The following is an 18,279-nucleotide window of genomic DNA, read 5'->3' on the forward strand; positions in this document are numbered from 1 at the left end:
TTTTTTAAGGGTGTATCAGATCCCTGCATCATGAAGGGCTTTACTGTCAGTGCTTTGGTATAGATTCAAGAACAGAGCTTTAGTTTAAAGAAAACATACAGACCAAAACCTTTATCCATCCCAGCAGGCTCTTTGGTTTTTTCTGATTTCAAAAACCACAAGCCAGTTTTGCCTGCAACCCATTTTTTGTTATAGAATTACAAATGAAGAGTCTCAGACATCCTCCCGCTTCCCAAATTGCAGTATGGGCCCTCGCCTGTCAGCACTTTGCTTCCATCCCGCAACTGCCTTAACCACGCAGGAAAGTTAAGAACAAGGATGGAGTTAGAAAAATGCCCATTCCTGGAACAGAAACAGGGGCAGGGGCTGAGCTGTGCTGGCCAGATCTAATGTTGGAATTTTTTTCTCTATATTCAGGGGCATTGAAATTCAGGGTTTTGTTGAGAGCTCGGTCTCAGCAGAAATGTTATTTTGATGTTTCCAAGCACTCTGTTCCCTGCATGGCTATCTGCTAAGGAATGGGATGTTTGAAAAAATAAACTACTTGAGGTTTAGCAGTCTCTATGGAATTGTCCAGTTGCCTTGCATGATGTCAGGTTGGGGTTTCCTTTCCCTTGTACGGACACCACTTTTCATAGCCCTAAGGGAATCAAAAGGGGACCCCAATCTAAAACTGGTGCAGATGACAGGAGAATCAGTTTCTTTACAACCTCGTTAACAAAGCATTCTGTATCTGCAGAACCCTCTTTTTATACATATTGCAAACATTTTTCTGTCTTTGCCCAGCACATCTTGGATGTATAGTGGGACCAAAATGCCATCACTTGAATTATCTAGACAAACCTTCCATTCTTTGGGAATTCAACTAATAAGGACCTCACACTGCCATCGCCCTGCGAGATGCACTGAACTACTCAGTGCTGCTACTATTAATCTCAGTTGGGTCTCACCTTGCCGGGAAGGTGAAAAGGGAAAGACGCAGAGAGGAATTAGCTTCAATTAGCTGAGTTAGCTGTGCTTCAAAATGCTTCAGAATTGAACCGATGGTTTGCAGACATTTGAAAAGTGATTGGAGTATTTCCAAATGGCTGAGATGCATTGGCATTTTTTTCTGGGGAAAAAAAAAAAAAAATAAGGGAATTAATAAGATTTGGAGTCCATCCTATCCTCATCAGAGTTTTATGCTCATCACGTTGCTGTTGGAGGCAATGTACTTCAGGTTTACCTTTGTGTCTTAGTCACACGCGTATTTTTTCTGAGTAAACGAGGTCCTGGGAGACAGAAAGGTGATTCTATCTCATAACCAGCAGTTTCACTCCACAGCAAACCAAGACAACGTGAAGGCCACCAGCACTGTGAAGCTTTAGCCCCTGAGTCAGCCATGGAAGTTGCTGAGAGTTTCTCACACTTGGGTGTGTTGGGATCAGTGTTTTCTTAAGGCTTGGACAATCTTGGCGTGATGTTTGTTTTATTCTTGGCAGGTGATGTAGGGAATTGTCAGTATTAAAGACATATGCAAATGCTTCACTGGACTGATGTGATAACAGCTTTGTTCCTTTATTCACAGGGGTTTCCAGACTTATTCCCACTCTGCCTTTAGACACAGCCATGCTCACCTGCCCCCCTAATTTCACATGAACTATCTTCGCAGATAGAAGCAGGTTTATTGTTGTTCTCTCTCTAGATCTGATTATTGCCTGCAAAGTTCCCAGGCTTTCTATGCGCAGAGCAAAGCACCTCTGAATATAAGCAATAATACTGACTTGTTCCCATTTGCATTAGGAGTTTTTGCTTTTCTTACCCAAATCCGAGTTCACCTCTCCCAACATCCCGTGCTGCTGCTGTGACTCGCCTCTTTTGTTGGCAGTGGCTCCAGGAGTCAGGCAGCCAAGAGGCAATTAGTGTGAACAGGCAGCAGTTTATTAAGATGGGCAGCCTTTGGATTGAGCCAGGCTCAGCTTTTGGTTTTTGGGTGGTTGAGATTGATCCAAGGAGGAAAGGAATAATCGGGGTGTTGCGGCTGAGCCCCCTGGAGTCCTTGGAAGGATTATCCAGCCTTCCACGCTCTTGGATGCACCTACCTGCCCTACCTCCCTGAGACTTGCTGTCTGTGGGCGTTTCTTCCAAATTAACGTTAGCTTCCTTTCTCCAGCCACAGTTCTTCCTGCATCCCAATGGCAAAGCACAGCTCGGCTCTACCAAGTCAATACGAGGTGTTCAGAGTTAGTGACTGGCATTTCAATTTGTCTGGGATGCCAGCAGGTCTCACTTAGTATTACATATGCTCAAATTATTATCGTTTGTTCTGCTTTTATACACTAAATCTAGTCCTTCTAGGCTGCAAATGATGTTGTCTATCATTCGGTTGACATTTCTAGCCAATCTGAGTCTTAATACAATTGCTTCACTGAAAAAAAATGGCCTTTTCAGCAGTTCTTAGACATTAGGTGTTTGTTTATTAACTAGTGATGCCAAGTAAAATCTTTGGCCATTGTCTGTTCCCTGAATCCAGTGGAGCAGAAGGAGCCTCTGTCTCCTCAGAAGCAATATCAGTGATATCTTTGACAGACTATGAACCTGGACTGCTTCTCTTTCAGCTTTGGTCTTGCCACAGCTGCTCGGCTATGAGCATCCCTCAGCCTCAAAAGGATACAGGGAATTCAGGAGAAGCCACATGGAGAGGAATCCATTTAAATGGCTGCAAGAGTCGGACCGTAGGATGTATGTAGTATATAGGCTGTTCTGCTTGTCAAAACCTTGCTTCAGTCTCTATTTGTTTGATGAAGTGACCCTAGGGATGGGGTGTTTGGGATACTATGAGTTTGTAATGTTTCCCCTCTTTTCTTCAGATTAAGTGCAGCAGAGCAGAGCATCACACTCTGGGAAGGAAAAGATTAGTAATACTCTGGCAGCTTGTGGTGCTGGGCTTGTTCAACACACAGTTGGTGTCTGCAAATGACAGAAAGCAATAAGGAACTTGTCAGGTCCAACTCAGCAAATAATTTATAGCAACTTCATAAATTAATTTTCCCTTTTATTCCTTCCTTGTGATTGCTGAGAAAACCAGGGAAATGCCTCCAGTGTATTTGCAAGGTCATTCCTGCGTATCATCAGTGGTCTGGAGGGGTTTGGAAAAGCTTTCTTATAATTCATGCATGTTCGTTTGTTCTGACTGAACGTAGAGGTAATGGGGGGTATTTCTGCTCCCTGAGTTTCCTAGGCTGGAATTTTCTCATCGGTACAAATACTTAATTCAAAAGTATGTGATTGGGAATGGAGTGAGAGGATCCTCCCTCAGTGCCGGTGGGCAGAGCACCACGGGACATACACTGCTCCAGGACAGCCAAGGTGCTGGCTCCCAACCCATCATCCTCTTTCCAGGAATATTCTCTCACACACGCTTGAAATTCTCTGCCTCTCCCAGTGTTCCTACCAGATAATGCATTCATTTGAGTAATTACTGAGAGCAAACACGAGAAGGGTATGAACCCAGACAAAACCAAATTGATATTAAGGTGAAGCAGGTGGTGCAAATTTTATTTGCGATGTTTGCAGAGCCCTTAGATTGGAAGCAAAAAATCTCTCAGGAATCAGAGAGTTGCATATGGCTTAACATATCTTAGTTCTTCCCAACTGAATTGCTAGTTGGTAGGACAGCAAAAGGCTTCGTTCCCTGCCACCAATATCCTAGCCCTTCAAAACCCTTTTCTTTTGCAGTACGGCATCGCACAAACACCAGTGCTTTTACCCCTCAATATAAACTGCATCTCAGTGCTATGTTTTCGGTGCCTCACAACTCTAACTGTGTGAACTTGAAGAAATGACCCCTGTTCTTCACCCATGACCCTTTCTGCCTGAATGGAGGATGATGATGATCCCTCGCAGCCGTTTTCCTAAGGTCTTACGCACAGGGGGACCAAAACTGTGCTCTGTTGGTCACAGGTGGCCTATAGCTGTGCTCACGGGTCTGTACCTTGTCTACAGCCCCACTTTGCCTTCACAATGTTTTCAGCGCAAAGCACGGTGATGAGGCTATGCATACCTGTCCCTGACAAACGTTCAGGGTCGCCAATGGTCTATGACCACCGAAGTTTGGGGAGTCTCCATGTTAGCACATGAAAGCAGCTCCCATCATCTACTTTTTGGGAAAGAGCCATCTCAGAGCAGGGTTCAGTGGAAAACAGCAGCAAAAGGGAGCTCTTGGTTCTCTTTGGTACCACGTCCATAGGGAGGAGAGGTGGGATGGGAGCAGGGGAAGAGCTGTGACCTTTTAAAACCCATAGTGCCTACCACTGCAAACGGAACGCTGTATTGTATTATATGTGACCGCTGTGTAAATAAAGTACAATAAATGTGGTGTTCGTTAGGATTTTTGATACAAGTCAAATGCAGTCTCTAGAAATGTTTGGGTTTTTTTTTTTGTTTTCCGTGCCGTATGTACTTATATCACATTCCAGGCATGGGAACATTTGGGGTCGTGTGAGCTAGAAACACATAAATGGCATTAGATGGGAAATGTTTGCAATAAGAAAACGTTAAAACTCCATTCGCCCTGTAGAGATGAGACACAAGCACCATATGAAAACCAGCCACAGGGGAGGGAGGGGGGGCAGCTCAAATAAGCAGGAGAGCGGCTCTTGACTTGAAGTGGTTTGTGAGCAGCAGCGACCGTGCTGCCCACCATCCTTGGCCGTGCTTCATTCGCAATGGAGGAAAAGCGAAGTTTTACAGGGTGGTTCAAAAAGATGGACCCAATTCCAAAGGGGTCTATTTCACGACGTGATGAAATATATTCAGGTGTAGGGAACACAGAGCGTTTATTAAAAGGTTACTAAAACTGGATAACCCGTTAAACTGTTTGTAATTTTTTGTGGAATTGTAACATGTTGCCATCATGAAATACACTGCTTCGAAATTGCGTCCATCTTTTTGAAACAGCCTGTAGTTTGGCTGATTTCTCTTTGCTTGTGTTCCTGATGCAGAGGTTGGTCAGGAGCCTGTGCAACCTGGTTATTCTCCACCCTTGAGATCCCTTAGCAGCAGCTACAGCTGAGCAAACTTGAGAGCTTAAAATTCAAAGCAGACGGGGAAAGACGTTCTCCTGTCCTTAACCAGCTGGACCCTCTGTGGCTCTGGCAAACATCCCTGTGGCTCTGGCAAACATTGAAGGGCTTTTTTTTTCTTTTTTTTCTTTTTTTTTTGGTGATAATAAGAATATTAGGAACTTAGTTTGTTTCCTAATGCACTCCCTTCTCCATCCTCATGTTCCTCCATGGTGTAATAAGAGAATTAACGCATTTCAGTGAGGCAGGTGCCACATGCCCTCCAAATCCTGATGCATCTCATAACTGGGTTGTCGGTGAGAGTTTCTCCGGCCTGCAGAAGCTCAGGACTTCTCCAGCAAGTGGTTGTGGTTGGTGCATGGATGTAATCTTCCATCGGTTTGTAGAGGCTGCTTCCACATTGACTGTCTCATTGGAGAAACAAGACCAACCCATGCAGTTTGTCACACCTACGGCTCAAAACTCCCCCACTGTGCTCTGTGCAGGGTCCACAATATTGGAGGAGCATCTACCCATCTCCACACCAGACCAGTCAGTGATGTTCGTCCCTAATACCATTGCTGTTCTTCATAGTCACCTGGGCAGAGCAGCATTTGTAGGTGGTTGTATGTGAAGAAGGTTCTTCCCACATAGGACATCTCCACAGTTGATCTGTAGTAGCGTGCATGGGACCTGGATGAGCCCAGGTGCCTCTCCCCTGCCTCAGGCTGTAGTTTGGTCTTTTCCTACAGGACCTAAAGGAAAGTAGTCCTCAGAAAGGTCCTGAAGTGTGCTGGTTCGACTGCTGGGAATTTTGCAGATGTTTAGCAGCACTTCCAAGATAAACCAAAACCTGGTTTGGAAAAGGAAATGTTTCACTGTACAATTGATTACAAAAAAAAAAAAAAAAAAGGAAAAAAGAAAGAGAAACCACATGCTCGATATATTTTGAGTACTGTGTTCTGTATTTTTGCAGCTTATATTTTCCAGATGAGCAGTTTAGAAATATGTGATGTGAAATACATACTGTAAGTTTGCTGTAAATGATATTAAAAGCACTATTTTCATTCTTCTCCTGTCTCATTGGATGATCTCTTTGGTTCTGCCAGCTTGGCTGGCTGGGCTGGTACTTTGTCTCTCCCAGAAAGTTTTCAGTTTCAGTAAAAATGGAGTTGAGACTCTGGGTTGGAGATTTGATGTTGAGGTTGAAAGTTTGCTAGAAATGGCAGTGGGGCTGAATGTGTTCCTGTGTATATGCAGACGAGAGGTCCTGGCGAAGAACTGGTTGTGACAGAAGGTAAGGCAGATTTTTGGAAAGGGGGAAGCTGAAATTTAGTTAATGGTTGTAGAAAAGGGCAGGGAGCACCAGGACATCCTAGATGGTTGCAAAGTGGGAGAACTTGGAGACCTGGAAGGCAGTAGGATGAGGAGGAGCTCAGAGGGAACATGAGCTGAGCAATGAGGAAAAATGCTGGATGTCTCGTTGATGACAAATGTGTCTGATGCTCTTTGTGTCAGTTCAGCTGTGGAGAGGAAAAAAAAAAAAAAAAAAAAGAGCTTTTAGCTAAAATAGCAACAGCTCAGTGAAGTGGCTGAGCCCTACAAAGCACCCTGGGCCCCTGCAGCTGTTTTTGCTCCAAGAGCTGCAGAGGCTTCTGCCTTCATCTCCATCAAAGCACCCAGTGCTGTGGGGTCAGGCCAGCGGAATGGCAGATCCGCGAGCGTGTGACAACAGCCATTTCCACTCATTCTAGCTGCTGCATCAGTCAGAATAAAAGTAAGCACTTATTTTTGTTCTGGTTGCTGCATCAGTCAGAATAAAAGCAAGCACTTATTTGGCACATTATTTTTAAATGTTTCAAATCTGTTGTGTGAAAAGAAAATAATTTTCTCCTGAGCTTCTATAAAATGATGCTGAATGAGGCAATTACATTCAAACTGAGGTGAGTATTCCTTGTTTGTTTTACTTTTTTATCCTTCCCTGTTCCAGTTGCCTCTTCTGGAAGGTGGAGGGCAAAACAAAGATTAAAAGTTAGACAAAAAAACCCTTCTATTTTACTGCATACAACTTGAATCCAACCACTGTTGCCTCAAATTCACTCTCAAACAACAGAATCTTTAGAGAACGGTTCAGAAAGAGGGAGCGAGGGAGGAAGGCTAGAAAAAATGTTTTGCTAAATGTCAATAGTGAAGAATCTTTTATTTAAATCATTTTATCGCTTTCCCTCAGCCTAGCTGCAGCTGGTGTTGGAGCCTACGCAGGTGCCCTCTGAAGGCATCACTCCTGCATCCTCCACCGGCCGTTCCTTACAGGTCCTTGCTGCCCCCCCAATGGACATATACACCAGCACACATCACACCCGGCTTCCCAGGACCTCCCTTCAGCCGTCCTAGACCTTGCATTTTGCTGTGACCTCTGATAGAACCCAGTTAACTGAGCATATACTGAGCTGGATTCTGTCGTGGATGCAGATTATTAGGCTTTATGTCACCTGAAAGGTATTATACCTGGTTGAGTTAATGTTTCGAGACCAGGAGGTTAATGTGTCGGTGCTCAGCCCTCCCTCATTAGCAGCAGGGCTGTGTGTGGTTGTGCTGAGAGCCCTGCTCTCATTAGAGGGGACTCACAGGTGGGTCACATCAACAGCATAAGTTTATTTGCCTCCTTCAGTTCTCTCTGATGTACCTTCTTGCTATCCCTGGATTTTGGGTAAGTCTTGCTGTTATGATGCTGTTCCCAGGGAGGGTGTGATCCTGGTCCCAAGACCAGCATGACTGTGGTCTTCCGAGCCTGGGTTCGGTCCAAGGCAGTGGTTGGTGATAAAGTCTGGGGAGCTCCAAGCTGAGAAGGTCCTTGTGTATCCAGGAATGTGCTTAGCAGGTCGTCTTAGCTCTGTGCCAAGTTTGCTCAGCTCCTGAAGCCTCAGGTGATCTTGAGGGTGCCTTTGAGCTGGCTGAATGACATGAAGTAGTTGTTTAGGCTTAGAAGAATTTGGTTTGGTTTTGTGTTCTGGTGTTCCTGTGCTTGTCACCAGAGCGTGCCCTGGGATGTGTGCTTATTGGGGTAAGGATTGTGCAAAGAGCACTCTGGAGGTCAGGAGTGGAGAATATTGGAAGGGTAAAGCAGGTCATTGGAATTATGAACTTCTGTACCAGAAACCTTCTTGTAAGAGCCTTGCTCAGCCAATCAGGGAAGACAGATCCCGTGTTGATCATGAGAGGGTAAAGTTGAGCATTTATCCTTTTGTTTCTGGTTTCCCCTCCCTCCTGTGATAAACGTGGGCCAGGCAGCAGCATAGGTTTGTGCCTTGCAGGACGAAGAACTGCCTGTCTTCAGAGAGCTGTTTGCAGCCTGTGTCCTGGCTGACCCTGGGCAGCCCAGGACCGTACTCTTCCCCCCTGCAAATCCACAGAGGTCTCTTTACCAGGAGGAAGGGGTTGCTCTGCAAGAGGCAGCTGCCTCCTGATCCGCGGCTTTGCTGTGCGTACCTCCTGCTGCCCATCTCTCAGCTCCTCGGGGACAGGCCCTGTCTCACGTGGCTGGTACGAGGTAATGAGATCAGACAGGTACTTTCAGCAGGTTAGGAGCCTGAAGGTTTCTCTTTCAAATCTTGCTTTTAAGCAGCAGGTGTGTTCCCCACAGTCACAATTTTGTTCCTGTGCCTCAAATGCTGAGACAAAGGGCTTGGGCACATGTGATTTTTGCAGATACCTAGAGGTCCTTAAAGTGCTACCGTGCTACCCACCATCTTGTTATTGTGGTACTATTGGCCATTGCTGCTTCCGTAAGTGACATAAGTTTTCCCTCCATTCACTGCTCCCAAATGGGCTCCCTGCTTTTTTTGTGGCAAAGGACAGTTAATGTCATGCAAGTACTTAAAAGGAGCCTATAAGAAAGATGGGGACAGACTTTTTAGCAGGGCCTGTTACAACAGGGCAATGGGTAATGGTTTTAAACTGAAGGAGGGGAGACTCAGGCCAGACAGGAGGAAGAAATTTTTTACACTGAGGGTGGTGAAACACTGGCCCAGGTTGCCCAGAGAGGTGGTGGGTGCCCCGTCCCTGGAGACATCCCCGGCCAGGCTGGACGGGGCTCTGAGCAACCTGAGCTGGTGCAGATGTCCCTGCTCATGGCAGGGGGGGCACTGGATGAGCTTTGAAGGTTCCAGCCCAAAATGTTCTGTGATTCTTGCTACTCCAGACCCTCCCAGTACATACTCTTAGTACATCACCAACCTGACGCTTACATGGTCACCGAACAGCAAGCCACACTCTTGCCAGACAGTGTGAGGATAAATCCAATCCCTAAGCAAGTAAAGGGTTATCCATCACTCAACTGCCTTTTTCCATTGATTTAGTCTTTGAGAGAAGAACTAATGTATTTAAAAATCAAAGCCAATGGTGCATTTTCACTGTTAGTTTGAGGCCAACATTCATTTTAAAATTGGTTTTGTGTCTGCTCTTTTGCAAATTTGCTTCTCCCCCCTGGTGTTCCCAGCAGGGGCTGGGAAGATGCTGCCAGTGCTGCCCTTCCAGTGTGATGCTCAAACTGGACTCACCCTCAGACTGGGGTTATCAAATCTGGGGGTAAAGCTTGCTCATGTCCCACTCTGTGCACGGGTGGGAGGAACACAGCACTGGCTGCAAAATACATCATAGCTGTATCCTGTATTTTGCAGAACACAGAGGTCTCAGTAGGAGGTTCCCTGTTTTAGAGGTGAAAATCCATGAAGGTGAAGGGCAGCTGTAGAAACCTGCTGTTTTCACTGGCCTTACAGATAGGGAAAAGCTGCTTGAGGAGGACAAAGTGCAGATTAGGGGTTTGTCCTCTGTCTGAGGTCCATGGGGCTCACTGGCTGCCGTGAACATTAGCTCAGCACATGGACCTTGCTGACTGCCACAGTGCTTTTCAGCAGAGCCGTTCTTCTACCTTGCAGGCTGTTTAGTCCATCAGGCACCTTCCCGGCCTTAAATAAGAAGGAATTTCAGATTTTCATTACAAGCTGTGAGCCTGGGCTGAAGAGGCTCAGCAGAGGTCCCACTCTCACTTTTAGGAGATGACCAGAAAGAATAAAAATGGTCTTATTATGCAGCAAGTTAGGAAAATTTCTACTGGGAGGGGGGTGAGAAAAGAGAACAGAGACCTTTATCTTATTCTCAGATGGACTCAAGATGGCAGTGGGGAGTGAAAGTGCCCTAAAAGCTGCAGGTGACCTGTGCAAAATCACAAGGGTCCTCAGGCTGCTTCCAGCAGGCAAGTGCAGAAATTTGGCAAATTCAGCAACCAGAAATTCAGAGGCTATGAAATGCTCAGGCTGGAGTGGAGCCTCCTCTGGTTTCTCCCTCTTAGAGGTGGTTTCTGGGATTAAATTTGTTATCTCTCCAGCTCTCACTCTTCACGTGCAAGAAGAAGGGACTGCTGAACCAATGATAGGAATGATTGATATGATGATGTTGTTGTGGCAGTCCTTAGAGGACACTGAATGCTACTCTTCCCCTTAGATTAATTAGGAATGCATTTACCTGAAATCCTGGAGACGTCTTTCCTGCAAGCTTTGAGTGTATACAAAGCATAACTTCTCCATTCAGAACATGTACTAATTCCCCACTGAAATCAGTGCTCATCCAGTACTAACACCCACACAACTGCTAAATATCTCTGGAAAGGAGCAGGACAACTTGAAAGACATTTCAATTTCTGGATGAAGCCAGAAGTCAGAACAGAACCCAGCCTTTGTTGAAATGACATTTGAACAAAAAGGTGTTTGATTTTATTCTTTTTCCAATATTGTAAACATGCCACCGAATCCACAAATGCACGTGGAGATGCAGAAGAGGGTACGAGCTGCAAAGCAAAGCTTGCTCATCACAGGACTGCACTTTGCAGCGGAAGATGAGGTTTGAGGAGACTCTCTTTGCCCTTGCATCATGTCTAATCTATTTTCGCTGTGGGTCATAAAGCCTGGTGTGCTGAGTTTTCCAAGCGCCATTAGTTTATGGGCTTGTTAACTGAATAGATTTTGTAACTTTCAGGGTCTGATTCTCACTGAACCAGAAATACCTCAGTGTAATTTTAATGGCAGAGGAGAATCAGGTTAATGACATCTTGGATCGTCTTTTCAGCAGATATTATTTGAGCCAGTTCCTCTTTACCTCTCTCCTTGCCCTGCTCTGTGGTTGCCCTCACTGGCATTAGCTCCCTAGCCATGTATTATTGTAGCTGTATTTAATTGTTGTCATCATTTGGGTAAAGGCTTTATAAACAAGTATGGCAGCAGCCTTTTGAGGGCTGCATTTGGAAGGTGTCTGCAAAATGCATGTCTATTCAATTTTTTTGCATGTGTATCCCTATACAAAGCTGCAAATGGGAATGCAACGGTATTTAAAAGCCACAGGAGACAAAACAAGTTGGAATTGTAAAGTATTGTTAGAGCACAGGAGGCTATATGATAGTGGAAATGTGAGACAATAAAAGGATGCATCAGCGAATTAATATGTTTAGTTAATAAACTTCCACGATCAAAATGATTCTACTGGCAACGCTGCCTTCCAGTGTGAATGGAGTAATTGTTAGAGATACTGAAAAGGACAGATGCGTTGTGTGGGCTGGAGACAAAGCTGCACGTTTCAACAAGGACAGGAAAAAATATCCAGCGGAAAGTCTTCAACAGTCTTGGTACCTTTGAGAAGGGCTGGGGTTTGTAGGTAGCTCTTGATCTACGTTATACGTGCTGGCTTGGACTTTTCATAATGCTACTTCTGCTGAAGAAGCCTTTTGATGGTTAAAACTCGGAGACAGCCTGGCCTGGCATCATTCACCTTTTATCTTTTCTTTGCCAGTTTTCTAGTTAAGTGCAAACAAAGCTGGAATGCACCAGGAAGAAAAGCTTTGGGTTATTTCTGGGGCAAACAGTCGAAGACCCTTCCGCCTGCATTCATTCATCACCTCTCCATCTGAGGGAGAGAGCAAAGACCTTGCTGGTTTCAGGAATACACTTCTCTCAAAATGTAACAACCTTTACAGCAGCCTGTATTTTGATGGGACATTCTTAAGATCTAATGCACTGATATCTCAGACCTTTCCTTTCTTTAGAGAGGTGAAAATGAGTTTTTACCTTCTAGAAGCTCAGTATAACTAAACAACTTATTGACTTCCCTGCTACAAGGTGTCTGCTTTGTCAAGATGCATTGAACATGACAGATATTCCTCTAGTCTCAGGCAGTGCAGCATTAACTATGTCTGTGCATCACCTCTACTGCAGGATGTTCTTCCCAATGTCCAAATTGACATAAAGGAACGGAGAGATGCTGTAGCTACACACACTGGAGAAATAGGTCAAAAATAAATGCTTTCAAGAACAGAGTAAATGACTTTGATATCATCTGTACTCCCTGACACACCACTAACTCATCAATATCTTCCTCACTATGACAACCTTGAGAAAAACAAGACAATTGGCGAGTAAGAGAGGTTATTTAAACAAGTATGCCGAGTGGCTTTCAAAAGTAGCTCTTGTTTATTATAGATCTGCTGGGATGTTTTGGAAGCATTCTGTAGAGGAACAGCTTTAAATTTTATTTTATTTAAAACCAAACAAACCAACCCCCGCCCCACACACACATACACATTGAAATCCTGAGCAGCTCTGCTCTTTTTCCAGCTCAGGTCAATGAGAGCTGCAAGTCACTATGGAGGAGCTGACTGAATTGAGACGGTGGGAACAGTCTAGGGTAAGTGTGTAAGGGTGTATTCAGAATCCTTGGGAATGTCTTTTAGACTTTTTCCAGCGCAGATTTTATTCCATCTTTAACCATTGTTTTTGGCTGGGCTTGAAGGTGTGTTTCCAAGAGCCATTTTCTCCTTGGTGTTAAATGAGAGTGGCTTTGGCATATGGGTCCTGTGGAGCTGCTGTCCATCTCATATGCACCTCTGCAAATCAAGACATCTCTGCCATGAGCTCGTAACTTTTCTGTGTTAAATGCTCTAATCTCACTATACCTAAACTCCACTTCTGCAGAAGGCGATTCTCTGTGGATGTAGCTGTGCTCCTGCCTTCTGGCATTTTGACCACTCTCCTGCTAGGTCCAGCTGTCTGGGATACCTTGGGATTCCTTTGGTGGCTTGGTCCCAAGCTTGAGCTGCGTGGAAGAAATCATCACTGACGATGCACCTCACTAGCAGAATAAGGCAAAAAGACCCCACAAAGATGCTCCAAAGCTCAGTAACATGGAGGGCTCAGCCCAACCAAGGTCACATCCCCATCTCATGCCTCTGTGCATGAAGACAGAAGTGTTCTACTCCACAGTAAAAAAGAAATTGTTCTTTAGCATAAGCAACTTCATCTTTTCCATTTTTATTTAAAGGGCCTCAGTTCAAACACTGCCGCAAGCCTAGACAGGTGGCCATTTCATAGTTACAGTAAATAATTTACATGACAAATTCAGACCTGTCTCGTGGTCCTGTATTATTCATGAATGAACGGGCTTGTTTTTCATGACAATGTTCCTTATTCAAACATGGTCCATGATGTATCTCAGTCCCCGAGTTCATTTCAATTGCATCTGGCTGTTTGCCAACCTTTTGTTGCTATTTTCTGGTTTGCAAAATGTATTACCTAGATCATATTACTTCCATTTGCTTCCTGAGGGACGGAAACTTTTATACATAGCAAAGAGATTTCTGCATGGCTGTATAAGCCCCTTTGTAGTGAAGCTTCACTCAAATGCATATTTCTGAGAGTTTCCCTTTGCACAATTGTTCTTGCAAACAAAAATATCGTTTGTATGAACATTCTTGGCAAAGGTCTGACATATCTCCATGGAAAACACTCAAACATCATTTATGTGAAACTTCACAAACACTTCGCTGTTGTTTGCTCATTTTGGTTTGGAAGGGTTTCACCCGTGGGGTTTATTAGATGTGAGAGTTTGGCTCCCTGGTGACCTCTGGGCTGCCTGTTATCTCTGAGCATCTCTAAATCCTGTTTATTTTGGTGGTGGTGGTGAGAGTAAAGCTGCAGTTTCCCAGCTGCTTGCTGAATTTCTGAGGTGTAGAGCTTCTTGAGAAGGTATAAGCCTTGTTGACTCAAAGCACTGTGCACTGAAAAAGCAGGATTCACTTCTCAGTCCATTATACACTTTGACTTGCCCTTGTTTCCTTAGGCCTTCACTCTTCACCTGTAAAATGAGAATAATAAAATTGCCTTCTTTCCCAGGTACCATTTCTTTGACCTATCAGCTCACTTTGCAAATGCTGCAAGCCAGAGACCCAGCATCATCTTTATGCCCACTCATAGAAATGGAATCTAATCCCAACAATGAAAAATAAACATGCAGTATTTACGTAACACCAGGCAACTGTGAGAGCATTGAAATATGACCCCATCTTTTAGTATTAATTTATATATTACTGGAATATATAGGGACATACCTGACCCTGGTGCTCATATGAGCAATTTGCTCATATACCACTGATTTGCTGCCTCTATGCTTGATTGAATAATTGATAGTGCTTACTGTTTTCATTCATTCCCTGAAATAGAAATGTGTGAAAGTATAAAAATAATCTATACCTGCTTCATCCCCTAAAAACAAGCCCATATAAATTAGTGAGTTAGGAGAAATTAAAGATGATATTATCTATTTCATCTTCTGTGAATGTGTGGTCACAGCCTTGAAAAAGTTGAAATACAAGTAAGAAAACTGACCGAATGTGTTGTTAATGCCCTCTATGTCTTAAAAAAAAAAATGATTACTTTTCTATGAAGGTCCCTTTGGGTGAAAAGGGTTGTGGGTTATTTAAAAACAAATGGAATTTCTCTAGCTGTCATTACTCAAAACTATGTGGGGGAGCAGGAGGAAAGGTCTTTATTGTCCTTACATTTCTTTCTGTATTCAGGGAGGCTCCAATTTGTCAGATCTCTGCTTTTAATACAGAATTCCTTTAAAAGCCAGAGGATATACCAACCTCTCTCAGGAGGTGACGAGACTGCTGATCTAATTAGGAAAGGATTCGGAGCATTGCAGCCTCCTCAGACGACTTCACTAGAAATCGTGGCTGCAGAGATGCTTTTGAAATTCAATCTGCACATACTTTATGTGCGTCTGGTCCAGCGACCTCCAAGGAAGCCCCAGGACTCTGCAGAAACTGGTGGTGTTAGCACAGAACTAGGGGAATTTGTTTCTGAGATAGTTTCAGCTTTCATATAAGACCAAAGGAAATGCCTTGATCACTTACAATCATGAGCCATCCTCAGTGATTTCTGACAAGTGCCAGGTGCTAATTCTGAAGTCCCAGCTTAAAATGCCCTGCAGTGGCATCTGAATAATGTATCTCCCTGTACATGTTCTTCTTTGTGCTTTTGGACAGTGAAGATGCTTTGGTTACAATGGTGCCAAGTTTTGGGGGGCCTGTGGAGCTACTTCCCAGCAATGCACCAAGGAATTTGCTTTGTAAAGTTGGACAAAATGTGGAAAGGATAATGCAACTCAGGACCAAAGGGCATCTGTAGAGACTTGGAGAATCAGGTCTGGAGCAAGGCTGGGGTGCATTAACATTGTTGGTTTGAGATCCTGGATTTGAATGAACGCAGCAAATAATTTTGCTTCAAACTTAGATGAATGAGCAAAGCTCTGTAGCTCCGGGACTGGAGGAGGAAGGCGACCCAGGGAGCAGGGATGATAGCAGGAACAGCCACAGGGTACGTGTTGGGAGGGAAGTACACCTGCAATCTGTGGCAAGTGGATGATTTTGCACGGAACTTTATATATTCCAGCCTGCGCTACTTCTCCCTTCATCATCAGCATCCAAGCAGCAAACTCAGCAGGCATGTGTGTTTGCTCCAGGCCAAATGCAGCTCTGCTGTCACCACTGGCGGTAAGGACTACCTGCTGAATCCGTACCTAACTGTGTATCCACAAAACCACTGAAGTTTCAGCAGACGTGAGTCCTTTCAATACCCCTGTGGATTCAACACAGGATATCAAAATCCAGCGCTGTACGCAAACATCTTGTGCTTTTTGCTGCCACTTTGCTAGCCAGATTAAGTTCCCCTGCTACCTTATTCATTTTGCACTCATTAAGGCTAAATTTAGAAATGAAGGCAACACTTCTCCCCTCTGGGGAAGATAGTAGGGTGAGTCCTTGTTGCACAAGGAAGCAGAAATAGCATCTAGATTTTCCCTCCTTTGAGACGGAGTTGTGCGTGACTTGGCTGAGAAAGAGAAGGAAAGTTAAACCCGGCTTTCTTCTGCACAGGACACACTTTGGACCCTGGGTCTAAAGATATTTGTGAAAATCATGGTTGAAAGCATACAGAAGTTTTCTCTGACTCAAATCACAGGCGTGAAGCAGTGGCAAAAGATGTTATTTGTACTGGCTGGGTCTAGTGGAGTGGTAGCTTGCTGCTGAGTTTGGACCTTGGGCTTATCTCTAGTGTTACCCTGGCAGATGGGCAGAAGCTCTGAGATTTCAGCTAAAGAGATTAATGCAAAGAGGTTTCTTCCTCTCATTAACCTTTATAGTCAATGATGTCAGCCTCTTATGAAAAAAATAATGGCGGTGTAAAATCCTCCTTCTGATTCTGATGAGCAGGAATTGGCAGGCAAGAGGCACAAAGAGAACCAGAGGCTGCTCCTCTGGTACCCAACCGCACTGGGCAACGGGAAACAGCTCGTGTCTTTTGGGCAGCCAAATACCATTATGATGGCTGGAAACCTCAGCAGGATCTCAGGAAACTCAGTGAATAGGTGAATCTGAGCTTCAGCATAACTGACCATAATGAATCTAGGGGGAAATAATCAGAGGCATCTCCACATGTGCTGAGCTTGGACTGGGCGTAGTTGGATTTGCTTGTGACAGATCTCCAATATCGTTAGTTCGATGTGCAGTGGCAGCCAAAAAAAGCTTGCAACATATTGGACATCGTCAGGAAAGCTATTGAGAACAAGACATTTTACCTACATAAACCTTGGGATAAAATTTTACCTCCATAAATCTCGAGACTTTGGGACACCCCCACCCCGGGGCTGGGATACCCCTGGATGGGGGTATGGCCTCCAGGTACTTGCATCTCTGCACAGCTGCTGGGTGCTGCTTTCACACAGCAAACTGGAGAAAGGATGGGTTAATCTTGGCTTTGAGAGAGAGAGGACAGCCAAGACTGGAGATGATACCATAGCTTACAGCATTCGCAGAGGCTCTGACCAGGAGAAACGGGCTGTCACTAGCTGTTAAACCTCAGAAGGTGGAAGAAGCTTGTCAAAATGCAAGCTTTATCTGCATCTTTATGAAATCCTGGAAGTCTGGTGGGGGAGGTGCTGCTCCTTTCCCAAAAGACACAGAGTGAGAGCCAGACCCTCTGCCACCGCTGAGGCTTGTGCGATGCACCTGTGCCGTGCAGAATGGCAGGCAGCATCCCTTAGGAGAAAAATGACATGTTTGACCATCATGGGGGAAAAAAAAGAAAAAATGAGGAGGTCTGTCAGCACTTGATTAATGAAGTATTTCCCTGCAGAGAGATCTGTGCACAGCTTTCTGCCAGGGACCCTGGCAATGCCAAGAAATGAGACATGGGATCCACACCTCTTCCAGAGCTGAGAAATACGAATCCAGCAAACGGACTCAGCTTCGCTGATAACTTCCAAGGGAAATTGCACGTATCAGCACAATTTGTTAGGCAGCAAAAGTTACAGCAAATAATATTGTTGGGTGAACAGTGTCTTAAGCCCAGGTTTTAATAATAATTTCCAGTTCATTTCACAGCCAGTGCAGACCCTCTTGTTCAGCTCGTTCCAGGTTTGCTGGAAGGCACGTGCTTTGACTGATGTGTAGCAGCAGATTGAAGTTGAAGGCAGCGGCTGGGACCACCTGAGCCTTGTGCCCACCCTCCCCGGGAGGCTATGTTCCTCCAGACAGAGACAGCAGATCATCTCCTGCCACACCACAGCTGTTGGCCACATGCTCTTGATTCACTGATCGCAGTTTCAGGTCACCTTCACTGCAAGGCTGATAATTTCCCTGGCACAGGAGCCGATTCACAACGGGACGGGCATCCCTGGCTTAGTGCTTGACGGCTGGAGAAGCAGCGCCTTCCGACCATCTGGTTTTGATCTGCTGCTGCAAGTTGCCCAGAGCCTTTCAGCGGCCTGAAGTTTTCTCGTTGTGTGTTGAACTTCCCTCTGGTTCATTTACACTTGGTTGGCACCGGCCTCTGAGATGGGCTTCAAGTGCCAAAGC

Source organism: Caloenas nicobarica, chromosome 10, assembly GCF_036013445.1.
Source record: "Caloenas nicobarica isolate bCalNic1 chromosome 10, bCalNic1.hap1, whole genome shotgun sequence".
NCBI lineage: Eukaryota > Metazoa > Chordata > Aves > Columbiformes > Columbidae > Caloenas > Caloenas nicobarica.